Raw genomic sequence first — 617 nt, forward strand, 5'->3', positions numbered from 1 at the left:
TGGGCGTGGCCACTCCTGCAAGCAGGTGCAGCTACCACGTTTGATGGTGGTAGAACAATTGATACAAAGGAGTTCATTTTTAAAAAAAAAAAATTATATATTTGCTATGTTTGGTTAGAGGGTAACAACTGATACAGTGCTCTAGTACCAATTTGTTCTTAATTTGCACAAATAAATGTTTATAGGAGGAAAGACATTAAACCTTAGGCAGAAATCTACGGTTTCGTTTGTTTTTATACAGATACCTTTTTTTAACCATTAATATTGTACCAGCAGATTTTCTGAGTTTAGTCATACAGTTTCAAATGCTGTCATCTCATACTAAAGCACACATCCTACATAAAAACACTAAAATAAAACTGCAAACATCATGAAAACCAAACATGACTTAGAACAGCCTGAAGAGCAGTAAACATGAGTCAAAAGTATTGGTGTGTGCATGGCCAGCAATGTAATAACCAGGGCAGCCTGGAGAATCCACAGGTGTTGGCCACCAGGTGCTGCTTTCCAGGAGCTGATCAGAAGATCAGGTACAGAATGAGCCAATTTAGAGAAAAGCAGTGGGGAAAGAGGAAGTTTGTAACAGCAGGTGTGAAATCACAGATTGAACTCCATCC

The sequence above is a fragment of the Heliangelus exortis genome, chromosome 12, assembly GCF_036169615.1.
Source record: "Heliangelus exortis chromosome 12, bHelExo1.hap1, whole genome shotgun sequence".
NCBI classification, from domain to species: domain Eukaryota; kingdom Metazoa; phylum Chordata; class Aves; order Apodiformes; family Trochilidae; genus Heliangelus; species Heliangelus exortis.